Consider the following 18,045-nt stretch of genomic DNA (forward strand, 5'->3'; position numbering starts at 1 on the left):
ATGATTAGTCACAATTATTTTTCCCTTTCTCCCACGCGTATATCTTATTCTTTTAAACATGATATATGCAAGAATTAATTTCTGCAGCATAATTATTTTATAAACCAACAAAACCCTCATCAAGCAAAACTCAGCCAAAAATTCTACTCTGCCGTATGAATATTATTAAATGGCCACCGTAAGTTAACTTTTACACGAATATATTCCGAAGAAAGGTTAGATTCTCAGTGTAGCCCTGGCAGTCTTCCCGATAGCTGGATGGACACAAGTAGTGATTAGTGCGTCACTAAGTGCGTTACGTAGTTTAGGTCAATGTGTGTGGCGCTGACGTAATACGCGGCATGCATAAAATGTGACCCTGCATCACAAAACCAACAGTCACCAAACATAGATTTTTAGTTGAGAGCACATTCTGAAAGAGCAGACTTCAAGCTTTAAGATGATTTATAACTCAAATTAAATGGACACTCCTAAACCTATCTAAATATTGGAAAGAAAGCAAACACCCAGAAAAAGTGTGAATTGGGTGAAGAGGCTCTGGATGAAGCACAGAGTCTATTCAAGAGCTTAAACTTTACCAAGCCGTGCTAGCCGTGCTATATGAATGGGACAAAAAAACAGGATGTAAACGACCGGAGTAACAACAATGAAGGGACTATCAGATTAAGCTGAAATTGAGCATCCTTTATGAACACGTCCAAGATCAATACCAACTTTCAAAGGAGTATATTAGCGTCATATCCTTTCTAAAGTTATAAGAGTTGAAAGTGAAGAGTGTGTATATAGGATTTTTAAGAAATGAAAAGGGAGCTCTAAAGACACACCTGATCACACTATTCTAAAAACAGTGAGTTCGAGATAAACTGCTAAAAAAAAACAACACTTTCCTGTTCGTTTTATGATCCCAAATATTAGCAAAATGTATAGAAGACTTGCTCTTTCAGAAAATGTGAAAAGTCAAGATTGGCTATGTTGACCCATTTCATCCATTTTCAGTCCTCACACAAAATCAGTGAGTGCGACTTTTTGTTCGCGATCGTTTTGTGATGCATGGTGACAAAATAATCATAGTGATAACACGAATCGATCGTGTATAACACTGTACATCTAACATGTTAAAACGCAAACCGAAGCACTCTCGTGTCTGAGCACTTTACAGTTTCTTCAAAATTATAACATTTACTCAATTGCTAAGACTTTCTGCGGGAAACTATGAAAATGAATGGGGTTCGTTTCAAAATTCCTACCCGTCTAACCAATTAATATGCTAACCTGATCATTTCATGCAAATAAGTATGATAACACTCACTGGAACCGATTTGGGCTTTGGTTTGTTCTTGTTTGCTTATTTTGTTTGATTGTTTGTTCGTTCGGGTTTTTTTTTTTAGTCTGTACGATAATTAAGCGGAGTTTTCGATTAGGCAGTCGATAAGCAATAATTTTAGGAGAAAAGAAAATATCACTACAAGCTTTAGTTTTATGATGGTGTTTTTCAAGTAAAATACATTTCCATTCATGTCTAATTTACACAGTTTCCATCGCTTTTCAATTTGCCGAATCGAGTGCGAGGTTGATTATTGTTTGTGTTTACCCATAATTACCTTGTCCTTTGCGACCGCTTTGATTAAGATGAGCCTAAGTATTTCGCTCCGCGTAATAGGAAGAGCAATCAATAAGTACACCTGACCGGTAGACATCCTCCATTCTCTTCCATTGGTGTGGAATTGATCTTGAATAATTTATGTGTTTATTGCAAATTGTGATATACCCCGCTCGTTAATTAGGCAGGTTAGGGATGATGTTGCAGATGCCTTATCAAAATTGTAAACCGGACCTTTTTATCCCGTGCTGCTGATCAGTCTTTGTAAAGATCAATAAAGTATTGATGTATATGATCAGTAAATATTGATAAATATATAGAAAGTAATTATTAGTATATGCTTTTATGAAGCATCTCTTTCTCCAATATCTGTGATCAAAATATTTTCCTATTAGTGATGGCAAGGTTTAGGGACCGGTGGAACTGTAAACTCCGCTGCCTAAAAGGGATCAACCAGCGTTTTCAAAGCATTTTTGAAATGTTCAAGTCTGACCGGTCAAGTCTAACCGTTTTGTCATAGTAGTTTAAAGAAGCATACTCCACTATCAGAAATTTTGACTGGAAGATCTTCCTGCATCGGCATGGAGCGCCGTCGTATGGTTGACAAAGGTCTGGATTTTACAAGAGAAAATCGCGGGGGTTCAAACCCCATACCCGGTGCCTTGATCCTGATTTGCTTCTGTTGGTATAGCGCGTCTGCTTTCCAATTCATATGAACCGGGTTCGATTGACGAGTCTATAGCTGAGCAATCTTGGATGTGAAGTAGGCCTACCTCTAGAGCAACCATGATAAATACCTCCCTCTAGTAAGAGGCGAAACACTCTCTCCTCCAGCTGTTCAGATAGGACATACATGTAAATGGAGATCCCGTGTACAACGCTTTATATGAGAGAGTCACAACTCATGCATGTAAAAGTTCCCGCTTCATTTATTCATCAGGAGGAATTTCTTCATTTTTGCTAAACTAAGAGGGTGAAATACTCACAAACAAAATCTAATTTCATCCTTTTCATATTGAATTCTGAAATGCCTATAGACTTTATGCGCAGGCCACCCTGCAGGTTCCCGTACGGAACGGATTAAAAGCTTGTGACATTTCTCTGCAAATTCCCAAATGCCATTTTTTGCCTCTTCGACATAATTGTGGCTGGGGCGACAAGACCTTGTATCTGAAATTTTGGTGAAAATGACTTTAAAAAAAAAAAAGCAATTGTCAGATAATCAGTTAAGTGATGTCCTGTCCAAATCCTAGCTGTCTTACCCCCAAAACTAAAAACCACCACGGCATTTCAAAGTAAAGGCTCTCCCATGATGCAGTGCTTTGGCTGCCATGTTTGTTTTTTTTCTCTCTCTCTCTCCTGAATATCTGACATCTTGTAGGCCTATTGACCAAGTCATACTTTCCACTGGTGTTAATTGTCTCATTGGTGCAACCATTTTTTTTTTCTTATCATATTTTTTTCGGTGGCCAAAATCTTCCGAGAGTTAAAGGGGAAGGCTAGTAACCGATCAGTGGGAATCAGTGGGAATGCTGAGGGATGATTGTTCCAACCCTTGTGGGATTCATTTAAGAGTACATTATATATCCATTGTTAATTGTGTGAAAATTATTTGCTTCAGAACGGTCTCATATTCAAGTAATGTGCAGATTAATGCCCCGTCACTGACCAGGGACGCTTACCTGGAAACATTAAACTGCACATTACTTGAATATGAGACCATTCTGAAGCAAATAATTTTCACACAAGAATAGATATATAATGTACTCTTAAATGAATCCCACAAGGATTGGAACAATCACCCCTCAGCATTCCCACTGATTCCCACTGATCAGTTACTAGCCTTCCCCTTGAAGTATGGTTTTGAAAGCTGTTGAAGCACTTCTTTTGTAAGTCCAACTATCTGCCAGGTCTATTGATCACTTGATTCCTGATGATTCTTGATTTTTTTCTTTTCTTTTTTATCTCAGTGCATGTTTCTCGTGATTCTCTTTTATGAAATCAATTTCAGTTGATTCACGTTCATAATTAGAACGAAGATCAGGCGATTATGATAATTCACGAAGAAGAAATACTTGGTGGTATTGTCACGATACAGTAAATAATGAAGTGAAAGTAACTCATCATGGAGAGCCTACCGAGTTAATGAGATAACAACTCGGCACTCTCTCTCTCCCCCATGTACCCTACCGTGAGTAGCTGCAAGTATCGGAGTTTGTTGTTGTCTTTTTTTAAAAAAAACCCATCATTTCGTGGTCACAATAATATAAGTTCTTCATTGATTTTTTCCATGAGAGCTGCGCATTGGATGCAAGATGATGAAGAAAGGAATGAAGAAATATGATGATATGGCAGTTATCAGTATAGATCCCTAGAACACGTTAGATAAAATAGTAACGCCCGAAAGTTGTACTGTTGTATACATAAGTGTTATATCCCTGCTGGAAAGAACACGATGTCCCACAGTGTAAACACAATGTGGAACACGAGTGAACACATTGTAAACACAGTGTGGAATCTCTTCACATTGAGAATCATCAATTCATTAAGTGTGAAACGGAACATTGACTTGTGAATACCTGTGAAAAACCACACTATAGTGTGAAGCAATCTTTATACTGTTAAATTCGAGCGTTTTCACGTAGTCCACTATGTGAACACATTGCAGTGTAAAGTTTAGTTTATATAAACACACTGTGGGACACTGTGGGACACTGTGTTCTTTCCAGCGTCGATGCGTGTGTGTGTGTGTGTGTGTGTGTGTGTGTGTGTGTGTGTGTGTGTGTGTGATCATGTGGACAAATTTGAAACATTAAAAATGGTTTATTTGAACCCGCAATCCCTTATCAAGGAATCAAGAACATCACTCATCCCATAAAGTACTCCCTCATCACCAGTATTTTTTTTTGATTGCACACTTGCTGTTTTGGCGCCAAACGTGCATGAGAAACTCACGTAGAGTATGCTGAGAAATACAGAAAGAGAGAGAGAGAAGAATATTTTCATTAAATACGTTGAGCTACCATACATGCATATTTCACACTACAGTATAGTACACACCTTACAGACACACACGCACACGCGCGACATATAAAAGCATACTCAAACACGCATGCATACACACATACAAATGCTCCATACACAAAAGATATTATTTGTGTTAAAGAAATTTTGATATCTAGCTCTTACACAACACACACACACACACACACACACACTCACACAAACCACATCATAAACAACATATATATGGAGTGAATGGTTCATAATTTTCCTGCATTGTTTTCCCCTCCGTAAAATTAAGGACGGGGCAAAAAAGCCTAAAAATAAATGATTATGATGTATCCAAAGCGTCTACACTGTCATTGCCAGTCGGTAGTACGAAGTTTGTAGAGCCGTCACAATGGTTACAGACATGAATATGTATTAGGATGATGGTCACGAACCAATCAACGCATCTCATCACTTAATTAATGCAAGTCATTGTTATCACGTCATGTTTAAAACATGACGAGTCCCTGGTTTCATGGATATATCTCTAAATAGCTCGACTCACAGTTCCACGTTTATCGTCTTCCCCTCGTGTTTCACGACATAATTTTTGTAGTTTGATTCTCCGTCCATCGCTGACATTAGAGAAATGGAGTTCCCTAATACTGGACTGATTTGCTGACAATCAAACGTCGAACCTTTAAGGGCTTGGCTGACTACAAAAAGCTGTTTTCTGTTTCATCGCCCGGCAGATATTTTCACGTGCAAGGACAAACGAAGCTGATCATGCGTGCGGCGACGAATATCTTGCCAAATGTAAGTTCTTCATGACGCATTTTGCTTTCAGGTGCAGAACGGAGCTGTTAATTTTTCAAAATCTTCAGAACGTCAATGTTTCATGTGTTTAATTCTGTTAAGACTAAACCATGTAAACTCTCTTCTTGGTAAATGTCAGACAGTAAGCTAAAGGTATATTGTGTACAAAAGTCATACTGTTTTATGAAGAGTGTATGCTGATGAAGTATCGATAAAAGCTTTACTAACAAGCATCTTTCTTACTTGACTCATACTGTTTCAAGCTGCTAATATTGAATACTATCAAATAATAGTAATATTCTCGTGGATTTAATGATTGCTGGAAGTCTATTGGAGAAGACGTGAAGATGTGGCATATAATATTTAAAAAAAATCAATGTTGACTTACAAAGCATAAAATAATTTGTGTGTGTATATATATATACATATATATATATATATATATATATATATACATAAATACTCAAAATATCCATGTGATTAGGATTCTGAAAAAACAAAAACAACAAAAACAACAAAAACGTTTCCAAAACACCTACATTAATTTGAGTCTGTCATGGAAAATACCCAGAGATGAAAACAGACTTAAGATAAACCAAAAAGAAAAGGTTAGTGGATAATACCTCTATGAAACAGTGACATCTGATTTTTGAACAGCAATGTGCATATGCAATGAAAAAGAGACAATAATATTTATGTAATCTACATACTCTAGTAATTAGTCGTCACCAATGAGCCTGTACGTGAATCTCCAGTAAACACTAAATTGCCATAGTTTTCAAGAGTCTTGTAACATTCTGAATTGTATCTATCTTACCTATGATTTCAGAATTGCATCATTGTACTGTTTCAACAAAGACGTCTATTAAGGGAAGAAATGATCCCATCTCTTTAATCATGTGAAAAAGACATTGTTATGATGTCAAGTGCAACCAAGTGAAATATGCTCGACTATGCATGAACTCCAAGAAATCATCGCTCTATACAATCTTTGCTTGTGGCTATGAGGTTTGAAGTATGCAAACAGTCGTTTAATTCCATGGTCATCGTCTGTTGACAAGATACATTCTTCAAGGGCAATGTGCCATTAACTCATAACTCTCAAACAGTGTGAAAAGATTCGCTCAGTATTGGTATTAGTATTTCCAGAGTGTGCGAAATTGCAAACATAGAGGAAAGCTAAAGATTATGAAATAAAATGAAATGGTGTTAAAAATGTTTTAAACAAAAACATGGATTAAAATGCATTGTTTAAAATGCATGGTGTAGGAAAAGTCATGTTAAGACAGATTGGCAGATCATTCTATTTATCTCATTTCTATGAAAGAGTCAGAAAAATTGTCCCGCTCAAACGCATCCAAAAGAATATTGTGCCAGTTCTGCTCTACATTCATTTATTTCAACACCTGTCACGTTCATTTTCCTTTGTTGTTTAGGCTAGAAAATTCTGAATGATAAAAAGATACACACGTCATCTTCGCTGGTCATTTGTGCGCTTAAAAGGATGTTAGAGAATGTGATAAATTATTCAAAGCCACTGGCTTGTCCAAGGATTTATCATTTTGATTACTAGATGGATGTGCGAGGTCAGTATTCAGCTTAAAGTGGATTGAATTCCCTCTTCATTGTCCTGGTATTTGGTGATAAGAGGCGAACAACGTGACGTGAACATAGCACAGTTGACTCTCTCAGTGGTATATCTCCCTCACAGAAGATGACTCCTACAATGCTGTAAAGGCACACGCTTATACTCTCAGTATGCGCCACTTTGCCGTTTCATAATGCAGTATAATCGCAGCATTAAAGGGACGATAAAGTATAGGTTTAGATGAGGGTTCAGCTTTAAATTTTTGTGACATACTTAGAAATCACTTTATTAAATGCTAAAAAGCAAACAATTCTAAGAGGAATTCTATCTTATTAAAGTCGAATCTAAAATGGCTGAGATATTAAAAAAAAACAAGGTAGAACAAAGCGATTCTAATAATAGGTGGGCTTTGTTTGTTTGTTTGTTTTTATTTCCGTCTTCATATCAAAATGCACAAATTACAAGTTGCATATACATTGCATATACGTACAGAAGAAACGGGGGATTGCCTGTTCAGTCATATTATCAAAATATGTCTGTTCTTCCACAGGGTCCCTAATTTACGATACAATACAAAAATAATACACTATATATACAAAACATGAGAAAAGGTAATGAAAATCATATACCCACCCTTTATTAGGATCGCTTTGTTTTGGATATCTCAGCCATTTCAAAACCAATTTTCATCGAATAGAATTTTACTTCTTCTTATATTATATGCTCTTTCATAAAAAAGAGTTCTCTCATTATTTAAAAAAAAAATTATAAAAAAAACATTTAAAACCCGAAAGCCCATCTCAAATGAAACTGTACCATCTTTAATCGTCACTGTAAGAAGTGCTTATACCTGTGATGAGATGATGGACTCTATACACAATATTGTTCTCTTCCCAGTTTCATCGGAGGAAGCCGATGAATTTTGATTAGACTACTCAGAACATCCAAATAATGACGATCCTGTCGTTGTTATGCCAACGTTACGCTGTTCTGCTGTTAAAAAAAGAGGTCATTTATTCAAACCAATATGTGTAAGGCATATTACAGATTTGTGTTCTTTTATTCAAAATCGTTTTGATCAATTTTGGAAGCATCAATCATATTTCTTGGAGTTACTATACGCTGTTTCAATGTTGTTGTTTTTGTTGTTGTTCTCCTGAAGAGCATCTCAGTCGCAGCTTATACAATGCGCAGAATGATTTTAGATTGAACACCGAATTCATTAATATGCTAATGTTTCATACGGAAGGTCAGTCAGGTGTGGTCTGACTCAAAGGTCCTTCTAATATTGATGGTTAGGGGAAAATACTCAATCAATTGAAATCAAATAATGTCCGGGTTTTCCCACACACACACACACACACACACACAAATAAATGAATAAATAAATATGTATATGATATATATATATATATATATATATATATATATATATATTACATGTAAAAATTCGTATTATTTTTCTTTCTATATCAACCCTTTTCAGGTTCCTCTTCATATTATAATCAGTTTGATATTCCATCTCATCCGCTTATTTTATGTTTGCGTTTAAGATAACTTTGGTTATAGTGACTGGAACCTACAATAATAGCAATTAATAATGTTAACACGCATTTAGCATTTGCATTATCAAAAACAATGTCATGTAGGGCCTATTTCGATATTTTGGTTGTGCTTGTGTACATAATTTTTTTCGCAAATTAAAATAATGTTGATAATAATAAAAACAAAATCACAAAAGTATCTAACCTGGAAAGTATAGCAGCCACTCATATATTGAAAGAGGGAGTTGATATTCGAAAGTCATTATCCCGTTTGAGAAGTTGAGCTAATTGACACAATTATGTATGTATTTATGATATACTGTTATCTTGATTTATTCATTTAGCAATGATATAATTACACACAAATAGACGCAGACAAACATATATACGTTTCTAGAAATCAAACCCGGAATTCATAAAGTTTAATATGTTATCTACAATGCATTGAAAACTTTAGTATAAATCAGACAGCGATATTTCAATCCTTATCTTTCAGATTAACTGCATAACGTTGATGGCAAGCTACATGGGAACGCAATTTGTTCTAGTCTGCATGACGATGTCAGGTAGGTATTAAATGAGTCTACCGGAACAATTTCAATTTCAATTTATTTCATATTTCTCGATGAAAAATTACATCAAATATAACAAAATTAAATGAAATACATGACATACATAGAATATTACAAATATGTAAAACATAATAGTGGTCGATCTGTTAACTTTGGAATCTGTGAATGAATGCTAAAGAAATATGAAGGAACCTACTTAAAAGCGAGCTTGTTGAGCGTAGGTCCCGGTTAAAAACGAGTTTAAGATTGAGAAGGGGAGCACGGGTACAACAATGACCGGAACATAAGAGAAAAACAAAATAAAAAAGTACAAATATACAGTTATATAGCAAATTCTTCTCTAGTGCAGGTTAGGGGTCGGAAAAGCCACATGCTGTATATAGGCGGATGAACCATTGTCGTTCTGGCAATACAATATGACTTAATATAGTTATAATAACAATGATACCGTTCAGACAGTATTAGAAATGTGTACATTGCGTGTATTAAGAAGGGAACACATGCACCTGCAAATCCATTAAAAAAAGACATTCAACAACCAGTTGCAGTGCAGTGAGAATGTGAAATACCAGCTGTTTCCTCGTCCCAGTTATCTGTAAAGAAGGAAAAATATACATAAACACAGTGATAGAATTTAAGGGCGCAAACAGCTGGGCTCTTAAAGTCTGGTTTAACATGACAACAACCCTGGAGTACAGTATAACGGGATAGTCCTGAACAGCACAAAACATAATTTCAATGGCATCCAAGCTTAAAGAGAAATTCCGGACAAGTTGAGAGATAGTCTGAAAAGAAAGAGTAACATTTTCTAAGCACAAAGATAAAGATTTGAGCAAAAATCGGCTGAAAATTTAAGGAATTGTAAAATTGTAACATAATTTTCACAAAACAGAAACAGTGCAACATTAGCAAATGTTGTATATTCTTTGCAATCTAAAATGAACCAAAATCTGCAAAAGTTGATATCGCATATGATATCAAATACAATCAGCTTCCTAATGAGATAGCTGCATAATGAATCGGTTATGAAATAAAGTTATGTCTCATTATTTTTTCTTTGGCAGCATCAGCGAAATTTTGTGGTGGTTGTTGTTGTATATGTTGACTGATACATCATGCCGATGAGCTGAATCATTTACAGCGAGTGGGGAATATAAAAGGGGGATCATTCTTGACAGCTAATCAATTTTAGGGAAAAGCCTACTTAGGAAAAAAAAAACATATCTGGGTTAACATGAAAGCACGCTATAACATACCGCGCAGATAAAAAAGCAATAGAAATATTAAAAGGTCTCAAAATGCCATTTCTTTTCCATTATTTTGAAGAAAGTTTGCTAGAACCTTTTGTCGCCGTTACTGTATTTGAAGTGATAGATTGGAAGGAAATATTCTCTATTACAAAGTAAGATTCAAAGCATAAAGCCTCACAACCGCTTAGAATCAAGAAAACTTGATAGAAAATAGCCCCTGAAATAAAGTTAAATGGAAAAGTTAAGAAAGGGAAAGGCATAGGGAAACATTGTGTGTGTGTGTGTGTGTGTGTGTGTGTGTGTGTGTGTGTGTCTGTTTCTGCATCTTTGTTATCTTTCAGTGATAGGCCGATGTATTGGCAGAATCTGGACCAACGCACTTTATAATGTAACCATTTTGTGAATACAAATAAAACTGGCCAATAATTAGGCAACATATGTATGACCAAATAATATCATTGTCTGCGAACCGGCAATTGTACACCGCATATAAAGAGCACTTACAGAACTTTTCAGTAAGTCTGTCGTTATCTTATTTGTGAGACTATTACTCTGGCCTCTATCTCGCTGCCACAGTGTGGAAAATTGATCATCCACCTGCAGTGGAAATTGTCGCTCTCTGCACCCGAAAATCCCGGGGCGTGTCTCGGTATGCCGACACCAAGTGCGAACCCTGATAACTTGGGGTCTAGTGATGGGGTGTGGCACCCTGTAACATTTGCATCTGTCATGAACCTCACCCTCAGTCTTCCAGTCGCTGTAGTGATGTTCTCTCTCTTGAGAAAGCAACGGATAATCGAAGATGCCACCAGATGGCTTTACAAAACTTTCGCATGGTTTAACCTGATTTCGAACGTCGTCTGGTGTCTGTGGCTGGTATTCTGGTACGAAGCGCGAAGTAAAAAGATGTGTGACATCACTAACATTTTTCTACCGTCCATGCATCGAATATCATTCATGGGCACAATGTTTTCTCTTCTGTTGATAAGCCTCGACAAATACATTCAAGTCTTGCGTCCGCTCAGATATCATAATCTGATTTCGGTCTCCAAGATAAAGTTGAGTTTTGGAATCATGCTGGCAGCGTGGATTCCTTTCGGTCTGGTTCAACTCCCTTGGCCTCAGTTACCCTTCTATCCATTCTTCAAGGACCGGTGCTCGGGAGTACGTTCCATCCACGACTTTCCAGTGTGGGTTCCCGTCTTTGAACGGATGTCCATCGGTGTGACTGCTATCGTCACGGGGACGACCATGCTAGGCATCAACGCGGCCCTCCTCCGTATCGCTCATCGCCACGCTCGAATCGACGTCGCGGAAACGCCAGCCTCACATCCAAGAATTGCAAGTAGCAACGTCGATGCCGATGCATCATCCGGAGGTCGTCGGAATCGATTTCGATTACTGTCTCGAAAGCTGCGTCGTCGATTTCAGACAAAAGGTGTCACCACGATGCTACTGATGACTTGCTCGTTCTGCCTGTGCTGGGCTCTCTATCGCTTCTACGATCTCTTGCCGGATTTCTTCGCGAAGGACTTTTCGATGATTCTTGGTGGCATGAATGGATGGCTGCAACCAGTGCTGTACATTGCATCAACTAAAGAGGCCAAAGACATCATATTCAAATACGTGGCGAATTTGTGTCACAACCGCGTTTAGGAAATTTCATTTCTGTGCTTCCAGTCAACTCAGACTCTAAACGAGATCATAGCTTGTAAGACTTGGGTTCTATCAATATCGAGTGCTACATAATCCGAAAATCGTGGTAAATTAAAGTGCAGTGAAACACGTCGAGCGTATGGACAGAACTTGATGCTTACTCGCTAAACATTTTGCCAGTATCGTTGTTTAGCAGGAGTAAATTTTTCTTAGAATAATTCTGCTTATGCGAATGAAGTGCCATGTAAATGCAAAACTGTTTTTAACTATAAAAATGGAAACCACTGGAATGTATTCTACCCTTATGCACTCAATTTGTCATTAAAGAGATCTATAGTTTTGGTTGAGACCTAACTTCAGGCTTCTACTATTTTTGGTGAGTTTTGATGAGAACCCTGCATGTAATTCTAAAAGTGATTCAATGTTTATTTGACGAAAATTGGTTTTGAAATCACTGATCCAAAACGGGGAATTCTGTAATGTGGGACCCACCTTTTATTAAGATCGCTTTGTTTTACCTTGTTTTTGGATGTCTCAGCCATTTCGAAACCAATTTTCAGCTGATAACTTTCGAATTTCTCTTAGAATGGTATGCTCTGTATAATTTTTATAAGTGGCTTCTTGGTAACTCGCGAAAGTTATAATCCTAATCCCATCTCCACCAATACTATACCCTCCCTTTAAAGTTGACATTCTTGAAGCAACCTATCTGCTTAAGGTTTAGATTTATTGCTTGATAGATTAAAATATGCAAGAATATTAACCATTTTCCACCTATGAAAAAGTAACCAAAAAGATTATCTGAGCAGTTTGTAGCCAACATACATGACATACATCCACTATGTGTGAACTTTGAAAATGGTCTTTTCGTATTCTCTGACAACTGTCATGACTGTCTAATCTAAAAACAAAACAAGAAGGTTTACTATCTCAAAGAGACAAACAATTTTGTATACTGAAATTTAGTCGCCAGTCTCTATCGAGTCCGGGACTTCTTCTTTTTTTTTGTGGCTACTTTGACCAATTTTTTCTCTGATATTGTGAACCATTACTTGAAATGCCCCTTGATGATTATTGATTACCGCTGTGATAAATGGCAGTAATATTCATTGCATTTCATATAATTTCATTTCCGACAAAAGTATACAATACAATATAGCATTTATACGTACATACAAAAAAAAAGTTTTTGGTTGTTTTTCTTCTAGTCTCTTTTGTCTTCTTTCGTTGTTGAATCTATACTCGCACAGTGATTTACGAAATTAAATTTAGGGATATGAATGATGTAAGAACCAGACGGATTCTAATTACTTTGTAGTGGCGAACGCTGTTTCTGTCCATTTCTGGCTCGTACATTTCCTTTTTAACATCAGTCATGCAGTCATGGACTAATAGCCTGTTCACTGACCTTTGCATAGGATAAGGTAAAAGTTGATATATCCTCGAATGAATCCTTACTGTAGCGATCCTAAACCGACATGCTCTGACTGTCATCAGACAAAAAAAAAACTAAAAAAAACAATAAAAAGAACAAAGAACAAACAAATTAACCAAAAACCCGCTTTACTTTAGTGCCACTAAGGCAACGCAGTGCAGATTTTGTCATCCAATCTCATTCGACCGCAGCTACCCACCCACTCACAATCAGCGTCAAAATCAGGCCCTCTGAATCTGTCCGCACGCCTCACTGATTATGATGAAAACAGAACACTAATCCTTACTGCTCTATCGGAGCAATATCATATCTCGCAACTGCAATGTACTTGAAGCTAAAACCGATCTAATTAATAAACCAGTTCGGAGTTAGCTCGTGAGCACATGGGTACAAAAAGGCATTTCTCTTTCTATCTCAGTTGGTTGGCCACTTCACTTGTTTTCAAAGCGACAAATGCATAAACTTGTCCGACACAACAATTTGTGGAATTCATCAGCCAGTCATGTTCAAACAAAAGGATGAACTGCGTATAGACCTGAAGACCATAATGGGCCGTCAACCAATACTCGGGAAAACATCCATTTCGTTATTTTGCACTGAGTGTGTTAACAATCTTTGTCTATTGGTATTGCCAATTACCAGTTACCAAGTTGCTGCCAGGTGAATGTTCGACATAATCATTACATCACAAATGCCCATCTCAGTGAATTAAAAAAAACCCTCAAAATAACCCTGTTTGTTAAATTGACCTTTATCTCCTCATGTGCCCAAATGGAACCCGATCTGGCACTTACAATGTAATGCTGCTGCTGGAGAGGTATAGAGTATTATATCAGGGTATTCCTCAGTAGAATAATTCCTTGTCATGAAGCTGGAAAGAGACATGCTTTTTAAACAAACTTGTATTTTATCCCGTTGTCATACTGAATAAATCTCAGCTGAAAGAATAACTCTCGGTATCAAATGCCAAAAGTCAGTTAAGCATCTTTCCACTTCAACCATAATCTCCTCTTAGTTAAAAGAAAAAAATAATGACGAGTTTATATTTTGCGAAAAACATAAAAATGTTTAATATTATCTATAGATTAGTGTATATATATAAGTATGAACACCCTATTAGTATAAATTTATATTGATATCGATTTGTTTAGAATTGAGAGTAAAACGAAGTAATGGATAACGTCGCTTAATTCTTTGGTTACAATTCGTTGTTCCGAAAGTGCGATATTCCGAAGATTGGTCAATCCGGAAGCGAAATAAGGTATTGAATTCCGAAGGTTCATTTGTATGTACTCGACTTCTTTTCATCTTTGGTTTACCTCATTTTTTTTTTTTTTTTTTTTTTTTGAGAGAGAGAGAGGGGGGGGGGGGATTACGAACTGTATGTCATTTTCGGACCAACGAACCTCCAGAAGACCAAACATCCTCCGCTTCTTCATGCCGTACTAACTTGTTACTCCCGTATTTTGCGAGTTCACACTTCTCATCAAAAAGTCTGACTTTTGTCTGGGTCCAAGATAACAGAATAGTATCATATCCCATACTTCCTCTATGATTATGACGATAACGTTAATGAGTACGCACGGCCATCACAAGTACGATGTTAGTAGCAGTAATAGCAAAAGTTAAAATGCAATCATAATCATTACTTTTCCAACATTTAGAAATACAGTCAAACCTATCTTAGCGACCATCTGTCTACAGCGACCACCAGCTGTACCATACAACCACTAAAAACAATTCTCGTTCCGAGAGAAAAAAAAAAAACATGGCAAAGAACCTGTCCTTAGTGGGGCCACCTGTTCATAACGGCCACTTTTTTCGTCTCTCTTGGGTAGGCCGCTATAGACAGGTTTGACTATTATAAGTCCCTATAGCAACTTTCATGTTCTCTTCCCCCTTTTTTGTCTGTATTTGAAGCAAGCCACATGTGGGCCGATGTCAAGGCTCGTCGTTTCCTGATGCCAAACGAAATGGTCGACGACGAGACAAACACGACAACCTGTCTTAAGAAGTTGTGCCGGCCGTTTATCGGCCCCAACGGGCAGCTGGTGCCCACCTCTCCACACTGGGTGACTCCAGCGAGACCTGTACCAGGAATCGGCAGACATCAGTCGTGTTTGCCCCTCCTAACTCAAAGAAACCAGACGCAGCAAAAGGAACTAATCGGTATTAAGATGTGTAGATTAATTAGTCTGTGATGGAAGCTTTGTCCGTTTGAAGTAAAACGGAGCACATGAAGATGAGCTCCTCACGAGAATATAAAAGTAGTTGTTTTCCATATAATAATTACATTTACCAGTATCATGATAGATCAGAAAAAAAGAAAGAAGGAGAGAAAACGAGAAAAATTCCACTTAATCTGTCATAAGTGAATCCTTCTGCAGGCTCATGGTTCACTTCTTTCATGACCTTTTTTTGTTGCATATTTTGTTATGAATTTTGCGCCCTTCAAACGTCTCAATAAGGGAAAACAAAGTTCTGAAAATAATCCCCCAACTATATATTTGAAACTAATTTGATATTTACTTTGTATCAGGAGGTGACGGCGAATTGCATCGCAACAGACAAACTTCGTGTTCTGTGTCACTGTATTTCTCGTTCTCTTTTTTTTTTCTCTTGGTTTGTCATTCCTAACCTCCTCCCCACCCCCTCTCTCTTTCTGTTTGTTTTCTCCTTCAACCTCTTTCCATCCTCTGCCTCTCTTTCCGTCCCCCTCTCTTTATTAGGTATAATATTCTTTATGATTATTATTTGCAGCAGTAACCTTTGACCAATAGGAGGGGAGAATGGCCAACTCAATTCAAATGTAAACGAGAATCATAATAAATAAACCGTGGCTTGTAAGTTAAGAGACAAGAAAAATGAAATAATCTATACCCATCTTTTAATCTCCTGAGTTTTGGGGTTTGTTTTCTAATTTTGGTATATTTCATCCTTCCTATCATCACTGTTCCAACTTTTTTGACTCAACAAAACTGTATAGCTAGATCGACGTGAAAATATCGAGGATTAACATCGCGCGATCATTGCTGACTGAGTAATCGCCAGGAAATGTTTTGGGTTTTGCGTGTGTGCGTGTGTGTTTTGTTTTTAACTGATTATTCAGTTCTTCACACTGAAAGTTCTTTTGTCCGCAATCACCAGGAATCTTTTCCATTGGCTGCGACAGAAGAACTCGTCAAGATGTTATGGAGACATGTAAAACGTCCTTCAACGAAAGCATGCCCCTCCCTCACAACCAATCATTTGTCACGGCGGTGGTGAAAGCCGCGGTCGACAAATGTGGGAACGCCACCTATGTCTGGTTCGATTGCTCTTGTTGTTGGAATGAAACGAGAACGGCCAGGAAAGTCAAATGGGGGAGAGGCGTTTGGAGGTGTGGTGTCTCGGATGAAGACTACGGAATTCCTCTGGAGGAGCTGTTTCGTGATGGAAAATTGGGTAAGCATCATGCATGTTGATCCGTTTCTGACATTACTCTTGCGAGTGAACTCTAATGAAAGGTTTGATGGCAAAACGGGTAAAAAAGTCACTTTAAACATTTTTAAGTAAGTCCATTTTCGACTGATAACAAAAAATCCAATGATACCTCACTTGTTATATACCAGCGAATATTCTTGAAGTTATAGTTAAGAATATTCCATAGTTTCTCAAGATTGTCTTTGTTTTTAACAGCTTTATTATCTCAACATATGATGGAGTTGCATGTAACTTGTTTTGCGGTCAAAATCTGCAAATGAAGAGTTTGTTTGCAAAAACCGATAAGTCCATATTTGTCAAATGGAGATACTTGCGATTAAAGGTCAAGAAAAATAAAAAGAATAATATGAAAATTTTTGCTTCTTTTGACCATAATTTCAAAAATATACTTTTATATATGGTGACCAATATATCGTTTAAAAGGTATTATTTTGTACTTCATGACAGAGACGGTACTTCAAAATCTTCAAAAATGGACTTATCGGTTTTTGCAAACAAACTCTTCAAATATTGGTTAGACCATTATGTCATCTTCGTGGTCAGCCGTTCTTTTCTTATTCTCGGCATGTGAGAAATTATTAATGTGTCTTATCCTATGATCGTCATGTTCGGACGCGGGGTGGGGGGAGGAGTGGGAGGGGGTTCCCCTTACTCCCGAAATTGTCAAATTCCTTTTTAAATTTTTGTACCAGGATAGGCATACAAATTGTCAAGTACCCTCCCCCAGCTCGTTACACCTCCATAAAGCGTTTACCAGGTTGATTTTTCAGTTCTAAAAATGTAGAAGCTCCCTCGTGTGCATGGGATGGGGAATACCTCGCTAGTAGAAGGGGAAAACCAGAAATTCGTCATTCATTAATCTGCAGGTACGTGTGGTATTGACGCGTAAGTAGGGCCTACTGAGTTTAGCACACATTGCCACAAACTGATCTGTATATCATGGGTCATGCATTCTCCCTAACTAAATGCTTCTTCTGTCTTTGTTTTGTGTGTGTTTGTGTGTATTTTTCGGTTTCAGTGTGGGACAAGGACTATAGAGGGCGTGGTTGTCTGGCAGTGAGGGAGGTCGACGGAGAGCTGAGATTCACTCGAACAAGCCCCTGTGAAGAC

The sequence above is a fragment of the Diadema antillarum genome, unplaced genomic scaffold, assembly GCF_040938485.1.
Source record: "Diadema antillarum isolate AM-2024a unplaced genomic scaffold, OU_Dant_1.0 scf00000060, whole genome shotgun sequence".
Taxonomy (NCBI): domain Eukaryota; kingdom Metazoa; phylum Echinodermata; class Echinoidea; order Diadematoida; family Diadematidae; genus Diadema; species Diadema antillarum.